General features: G+C 41.7%; 1 pseudogene; it reads right to left on the bottom strand.

Moving 5' to 3' along the window:
* Window positions 1-215: 215 nt before the first annotated feature.
* On the bottom strand, window positions 216-1,729 carry LOC121479300 (annotated as a pseudogene).
* Window positions 1,730-7,954: the final 6,225 nt, after the last annotated feature.

Genomic DNA, 7,954 nt, shown 5'->3' with positions numbered 1-7,954 from the left:
ATAAAAAATGAGTTTGAAAACTTCAAAGAATTTTAAGACAGACTTAATTTTTCAAGATTTTCCTAAAATCAGTCATGATATTTATTTAACTTATGGTCTTCAGGATGCACCTTCTTCTACTCATTGATGAAAAAATTCGGTAAGAGTCATTGCCATATCTGCCAATCCCATGAAGCTCAATCAGAGCTATGATTGATAGCTATTGGCTATGTTAGCTATTCATCTGAGAACTTGATGATGGTTTTTGCTCGAGGATATCGTAGGGACCAAGAGGTTTAAGAAGATCTGACACATCTCTCCAGTCAGGTTCATGCTACCTTAGCCAAAGGATGCTTCTCCAGAAATTCCCAAAGCACAGCCATTGCCATTTTGCCTGAGGTCCAATTGAGAATTAAGGTAGCAATGAGGAGCTTCCGTGGATCACGGAAAAGCATTTCTTGGACAAAATTAAAAGGTGACCCAGGAAGCGTCCAGTTCTTAAAGGCTTTGTATTATGGGGGGCCAAGAGCTTCTTTGTTCCATTTGCTGGAAAAACACAGGCTCATTGTCCTTTTTTCTATCTGTGCCAGCAGAAAGAGATCTTCTTGACTTATTCTTTCTCAGTTTGTGAGCAGTTGTCCATTTCAGAGCCACATTCCACATATCACTATGCAAATGTTCCTTCCTTTCCCCAACTTCTACTTTTGTTGACATTCCCTCGGCTTCTAAAAAGCTTTCCTCACACTTCTCGTTGTGTTCTGCTTCTTCGCTTGAACATAATTTGTTTATGATGCCAGCAGTTATTTGTTCAAAACAAAAATTTGATCCTGAGCTCAACACTTTTTCTTTTACAAGTCTCTCTTCTTCATTGGTTACGTCAGGGGCCTGTGGCTTGCACCGGCGTCAAAAATGAAGATAAGAAATGTTTTTTTTTTATCAAGTTGACTTTCTTATGCAACAGGTTCACTTTCAGCATCTGCCTTATTATATTCAGATCCTCTTTTCCTAATACTTTGAGCAAAATCTGGAAGGCCCTTCCAGCACCCCTGTTTTAGCTTTCTTCATTTGAATTCCTTTCAAAATAGTCCCCTTTCCTTTGGACTTCTTAACCTTTCTGGAATCAACATCATTAACGCCTTCATCTTTAAAGCTAGATAATCCCCTGCTATTTTGCCATTCCAAACTACCACTTGGCAGAGCAAAGACATCTTTTCTCTACCAGCTTTATGTCCTGAGGTTCCAGTTTGAATTGCTACTTTGATTTTGCATTTGGGATGTCAGAGGTGCTCTGCTGCAGTCTTTCTATCTGGACTTGATGCACCCTTTAGAAGGCACAATAAAATCAAAATCTTCTGGTGTTAAGACAAGTGTCTCCATTTTTGTGAAGATAATTAGCAGGTGCACTTTTAGAGCTGAGCTTCAGTCCTTGTGGGCTGATAAAATATACAACCTATCTTCCTGCTGCTTTCCCTAATCACCTTTGCTTCACAATGCATGGGACAGGCTTACAGCACCCTGTCCTGGTAGCACCACCAATCTGAGCGGAAGCAATGGATTCTCAGAGCAGGGGATTCCACTCACTGCTGCTTTCTATCCCCGTTTGTTTCTCCTCTTCTCCCACTCTTTCCAATCCCAGAGCAACATCTTCCCTAGGGAGGTCACAGGGCTGGCCTGGGGCTAAGTGCCCAATGCAGGTGACCCAGGGAACAGATCCACAGTGTCCCAGGCTCGGACTCTCCATCCCAGTCATGCCCTTCAAGTGAGCTCCGGAGGCAGCAGCGGGCCCGAGAGGGTGTGATGCCTTAGAAGCGGAGCAGAGCAAGATGCAAAAACTTCTTCAGCTCAGATCACTAGACTGAAACCAAAAGCCAAGGCAGTGCAAGTCTGTGGGACTTCCCAGCTGCTTTCTGGCCACCCCCTCAGCCACAGCTACCATCAACATGGCTCAGCCAATCAAATCCCACAGAAGCTCTTTAATAAGTGGTGTTGGGATCACTGATCACCTACGTGGAAAACCATGAAACGTTTATCCCTACTTCATATCACACAGAAAACTGATTTTGCGGGTGAATTGAAGTTCTGAGTGTGAAAAGCACAACTTTAAATTTTTAGAAGGAAATATAGGAAAATAGTTTCATGACCTCAAGGTAATTTTCTTTAACAAGTGGGGGGAGTCACAAACCGTCAAGAAATGATGGCCATGTGTGATTACATTATAATATAAAGTTCTATATAACAGAAGCTCCATCAACAAAGTGAAAAGACAGACTCAGAATGAAAGCTTTCTGCAACACATACAACTAACAAAGGAATAATAGCCTAGCTATATAAAGAACTCCTACAAATCAGTAAGAAAAGGGGGTGCCTCGCTGGCTCAGTCAGTAGAGCATGGGACTCCTGGTCTCAGGGTTGGGAGTTCAAGCACAATATGAGGTATAGAGATTACTTAAAAATAAAATATTCTTTTAAAAAAGAAAAAAACAATTGCAACTGGCAAAAAATAATAGTGTTCACATTCAATAATTACCTAATAACATTGGAAGCATGGGAGGGCTGACAACAGAGCATGCTTACGGCAGCAGAGATGGAAAGGAGGGTAAATTCTCATTCACCAATGAAAAAGACAGTTCCCGAAACTGAAAAGTCAAGAGGTAGCAGTGCAAGTATGGTATTTAATAGTATCAACTAAAAGAACTGAAAGTGTTTGCCTGGGGGAGGGGAAGTAGCAAAATGACACAAAGGGAGAGGTGGCCAACGATGATGTTGTTTTCTACAGTGAACCTTGCAGAATTATTAACTTTGAATAAAAACGGTAAAAAGTTAAACCCTGGAAAGAAAGGAGCATAGAAAAAAAAAAAGAGAAAAAAAAAAAAGAAAAAGATACTTCATTGGGCAGAAAAAAAAAACCTTTTAAGTTATAACTAATGTTGGGCAGCCTGGGTGGCTCAGCGGTTTAGCGCCACCTCAAGCCCAGGGCCTGATCCTGGAGACCCGGGTTCGAGTCCCACGTCAGGCTCCCTGCGAGGAGCCTGCTTCTCCTTCTGCCTGTGTCTCTGCTTCTCTCTGTGTGTCTCTCATGAATAAATAAAACCTTTAAAAAAATTATAACTAATGTTTACAGAGAGAAAAGATGTTTCACCATGAAGCAAGAGTCAGAACTATAGATAAAAGGACACTGAAAAAAAAAAAAAATAAGAGGAGCACCTAGGTGGTGCAGTCAGTTAAGCATCTGACTCTTGTTTTGGCTCAGGTCATGATCTCAGGGTCATGAGATGGAGCCCTGTATTGAGCCCATGCTCAGCAGGGAATCTTCTAGAGATCTCTTTCTCTCCCTCTGCCCCTCCCCCGCCACACACACCCAGTCTGTCTGTCTCTCTCTCTCTCAAATAAATCTTTTTTAAAAATAGGAAAATGGAAATCAACAATTCAAAGATGTCATAGAAGAGATTTTAAAAAGGTAAGTCAAGAAAAGTTTCCAGAAGAGGAAAAAGTGAGGGATGGAGAGAGAGAGAGAGAGAGAGAGAGAAATAACATGTCCCAAATCGATCTCTTGATCTTAGTCACACACAGAACTGCTTATCCCATCATCGTCTCCATATCTGTGGCAGGTTCATTCTTCCAGTTGCTCAGTCCAGACATCTCGTAGTCAGGTTTCACTTGTTTTTTTCTCCAACACCCTACCTCCAATCCATCAGAATTGGGGAGGAGCAGAGGGAGAGGAGCAGACTCCCCGCTGAGCAGGGAGCCCTATGCAGGGCTTGATCCCAAGATGAAGAGATCATGACTGAGCCTAAGACAGATGCTTAACCAACTGAGCCACCCAGGCACCCCGACTCTGGCCTTTTTTTCCCCTACACATTGTTGTCATATGTTCTACTTCCGTATATATTGCAAATTTTATAAAATACTATCATTATTGTTTTCTAAATAAGAAACATTCCTTTCTATTTCGCACATATTTTTCTCTCTCTAGTGCTCTTCATTCCTTCCTACAGTGTGGCTTCTATCTGAAGTTGTTTTCCTTTTGCCTGAGGAAATCCCTTTATTTCACTCCTTTGAAGGATATTTTTACGGATATTTAATTATAGGTTGGGTCTTTTTCCAGCACTTTAAAGATTTTATCCATTCTCTTGGTCTTCCTTAGTTTCTGTTGAAAACCAGCAGTCTCCCCAGGGACTTCTGCCTCATGGCTCACCAGCCTGACCGGTGTCAAATGGTCACTCCTGGCTTCAAGGCTGAGAACTCTAGTATTTCCATATTTCCAGCCTCTACTGTAGAGCAAGGTCAAGGGGAAGGGAGCTGGACTCAGTGTCGTATGAAGTAAATAAAAGTATATGAGTGTTGTATTGGTGATATCAGAAGAGATGTATTCAAAAGGCATTGTCTGGCCTCAGTAGTTGAGCCTCTGCCTTCAGCTCAGGTCATGATCCCGAGGTCCTGGGATCAAGTCCTTCACCAGGCTCCCTGCAGGGAGCCTGCTCCTCCCTCTACCTATGTCTCTGCCTCTCTCTCTGTGTCTCTCATGAATAAATAAATAAAATCTTTTACAAAAAATTTTTAAAAGCATTGTCTGGTAATTATCTATAATAAAAGGTGGCTGTTTGAATGTGGAGAGAAAAAATGAACACATAACCCTAAGGTGTGTAGACTGAATAACTGAAAGAGTAATGATAAAATTCACAGAAATGTGAATATTCAGAATACCTTGTTTTGGGGAAAAGATGAGTTTGGTTAAAACCTGAGGAGTTTGAGAAATTGACAGGCATAGAATTGCTACTGATTTTTAGTGTAAATATCGTATCCAGCCATCTTACTAGTCCTGGTGATTGGATTTTTCAGTTAATGGTCATGGGTTGTTTTAGGTCAAACAATCATAGTATCTGCATATGATGAGAGTTTGTTTTTGTATCAATATTTTTATACAAAAAATTTTTTTCTTTTTTTTTAATTTAATTTTATTTATTTATGATAGGCACATAGTGAGAGAGAGAGAGAGAGAGGCAGAGACATAGGCAGAGGGAGAAGCAGGCTCCATGCACCGGGAGCCTGACGTGGGATTTGATCCCGAGTCTCCAGGATCGCGCCCCGGGCCAAAGGCAGGCACCAAACTGCTGCGCCACCCAGGGATCCCTAAAAAAAATTTCAAGCATTGCCTCTTCACAGTATTATGATAACAAGTCATTCTGATGCTTAATCTTTTTGTATGTTATTTTTTTCCTTTCTATAACCTGTTATGATTTTCTTTTTTATCCCTGGAAGTCTAAACTTTTATGACTTGGTGTGAGTCTTTTATTTTTTAAATTACCCATTGAGATGAGTACTGAGATGGGTCATTTTAATTTTAGAGATTTTGGTTTCCTGAATTAGCTAATTATATCCTTCCTCAGCTTTTCCTGATTTCACTTTCTAAAACTCTTCTCATTTGAATGCTAAACCTCATGAGCTGATTTTCACTCTGATTCTCTGTATTCTCTGCTCTTCTCTACCCCCACACCCCCCACCCCCCTGTTAAGGGTTCTCTTGTTAATGGCAATGTAGGAAAACCTTGAACTCACCTCCTCCACAGATATACCAAATCTATACCTATTTATAGAGTGATTTCTCATGAAAAAGAACCGAGGCCTAGCTGAAAGTGACATCCAAATGGAGACTTCCAGGAGGCAGTTGGATAGGTTTACGGGAGTGATCTGGGCTAAAGATGCAGATTTGGAGATCAAAGTGTAGATGCTATTTAAAGTCTAGAACAGGGATGCCTGGGCGGCTCAGCGGTTGAGCATCTGCCTTTGGTTCAGGGCGTGATCCCAGAGTCACGGGATCGAGTCCCACATTGGGCTTCCTGAATGGAGCCTGCTTCTTCCTCTGCCTGTGTCTCTGCCTATCTCCGTGTCTCTCATGAATAAATAAATAAAGTTTTTTGAAAATAAATAAATAAATAAAGTCTGGAACAGAGAGCAAGTCATCTAGTAAAGATTTCTACCTGACATTTCTCTGCATACATAGGGGTTACAAGGGGTGCCAGGGTGACTCGGTTAAGTTTCTGACTCTTGATTTCGGCTCAGGTCATGATCTCAGGGTCATGTGATCGAGCCCCACAGCAGGTGCCACTCTCAGCATGGAATCTGTTTGAGATGCTCTCTCTCCCCCCTCTCTCTGCCCCTACCCCCACTCATGTGCTCTAAATAAATAAATAAATAAAATCTTTTTTTTAAAAAAGGTTATTGGTGAGCCAAGATGTGGCAGCCAGGGCAAACTGGTCCTCTCAAGCCAGGAACCCTATTGATCCCAGGATGACAAAACAAGAGGTTATTTCCTGGGCAGGCCTTGATGTCAGAGTGTTTCAGAAGTAGAAATGTAAGGAATGACAACACAGAGACCCAAAGACTAAGTTCTAGAGTACTCAGAATTTAAAGGTTGGGGCAATGAGAAAAAGCCAGAAAAGGAGAATGCAGAAGAGTGAACAGTGATGAAGAAAGTAAGCCAAGACACCACGTTCTCTAAAGCCAAGAGTTTATAAAGAGTTCGAAGAAGGAAGGAGTGACTATATCAGATGCTGCAGGCTGGTCAAGTAAGATGAGGTCTGAGAATTGACCACTGGATTTAACAACACAGAGTCATTGGTGACCTTGGCAAGAGCCACTTCAGTGGAGCGGAGTGAGGGGCTAAAAGCCTGTGTACATTTAAGAAAGAAGATGACAACTCTTTCAAGGAGTTTTGCTACAAAGGGAGGAGAGAAGTAAGTCATCCTAGAGAAGGATACAGGGTAAAGAATCTTTCTTTTTTTCATCTTACAATGGGTGATGTTACAGCAAATGTTTATGCTGATGGGAATGACCTAGTAAATGGGGAAAACTTGATGATACAGAACAGGGAAGAAACTGCTGGAGCCAGATGCTTGAGAAGGCAAAGGAAGATGGTAGCCAAAGTCACAGGAGGGAAGGCAAAGTACACACAGAGAGGGACGCAGTCACTGTGTAGACGTGGTGACGGGAGCTTCTCGCCCACTGTTGGAATGAGAGAAAAGGGATATGAGGGTTCAGCAAGAGGGGAAGTTGTTAAATAGTCATCTAAGTGAAATCCACGGCCGCCTTCCCTCAAGTTTGAATCCAGAGAAACCAAGCTATTTTAAGGACCTGCTGCTCCCAGTACCCTATCTGATGAAAAGGGTTCTTATGTATAAATACTTCATACCTAATCTTTACCATGAGATAACAGAAGTGATGAACATCCCTTACATAAAGTAATTACCCTGTACTCCCTACTGTCTCTGCTCTCAACTGCATAGTTTAAGAGCTACTTATACTGAAATAATCCTTGTTCACATCACCCATTACTTTAAGAAGCTAGACTCTTCTAAGGAGATGAGCCTAATAATCTATATGAATGAAACCATGTCCCAATTTCTCTATAAAGTATGTAAAAAGCAGAGATATGATTTAATGCCAAATGTGTTTTAAATTCTACACCTTAAAATGCATCATGTTCGCATAAACAGTTATATGGCAGTCTGGAAATTCAACAGCAGATAATACAGCTTTCGGCATCAATCGTAAATGCGCATTTCCTCCACACCAGCCCCATTTCTACAGAACTTGGATCCCATCCCTCACATACACACACACACACACACACACACACACACACCAGGGAGCCAGGGCTTGCTCAGCAACAGTGGGATCTGGTCTGGCCCAGGCTGTGATGTGACCTTCAGTTCTGTTTCTAACCAGCTCACTTGGGTCAGTCTTATGACCACTTTGGGCCTAACAATATCAATTTCCACTCTGCAGGGGTGCTGAGACACAACAGACTCAATGAATGTTGTTGTTATTATTGTTGTTGTTATTGTTGTTATTACTTAACTTCTCTAAGCCTGTTTCCTAATCATTTACAAATGCAATGGCTCCTAATAACAGAGCCGCTTCCCCTGAAGGGCTGTGGTGAGGATCCTATGAAATCACATACACCAATTATGGGCAAA

The sequence above is a fragment of the Vulpes lagopus genome, chromosome 2 (genome assembly GCF_018345385.1).
Source record: "Vulpes lagopus strain Blue_001 chromosome 2, ASM1834538v1, whole genome shotgun sequence".
NCBI classification, from domain to species: domain Eukaryota; kingdom Metazoa; phylum Chordata; class Mammalia; order Carnivora; family Canidae; genus Vulpes; species Vulpes lagopus.
The sequence above is the reverse complement of the archived record's forward strand: the minus strand, read 5'-3'. Positions and strand labels throughout refer to the sequence as shown.